This window comes from Arachis duranensis, chromosome 4 (genome assembly GCF_000817695.3).
Source record: "Arachis duranensis cultivar V14167 chromosome 4, aradu.V14167.gnm2.J7QH, whole genome shotgun sequence".
Lineage (NCBI taxonomy): Eukaryota > Viridiplantae > Streptophyta > Magnoliopsida > Fabales > Fabaceae > Arachis > Arachis duranensis.
In genome coordinates this window covers 19774624-19774965 of record NC_029775.3, presented here as the reverse complement: position 1 = coordinate 19774965, position 342 = coordinate 19774624, and positions in this window count along the sequence as shown.

Here is a 342-nt window from a genome sequence, read left to right as displayed (position 1 = left end):
TTTCCCCACCACTGCCACCATCACCACTAACGCATCCTCTCTCTCTCCTTCCATTTTCTGAGCTCGTCGCCGCCGCCATAATCCGTCAACTCTGCCAACTCCTTCTTCTTTCTCTTTCTCTCGCTTTCCTTCTGTGTTTTGCTTTTCTTTCTCTCTTCTACTTCTTCGAATTCTCAACCCAGAAAAAGGGCTTCACCATCATCAACAACAACAGAACCATCTTCGGATTCTTTGTTCCCACACTATCTCTTACCTGCAAAATTCCTTATCTTCACCACCACACCACCTCCTTTACCCAATCACCTTTCTAACCCTAACCCTCTTCACTCAGCCACCACCCCT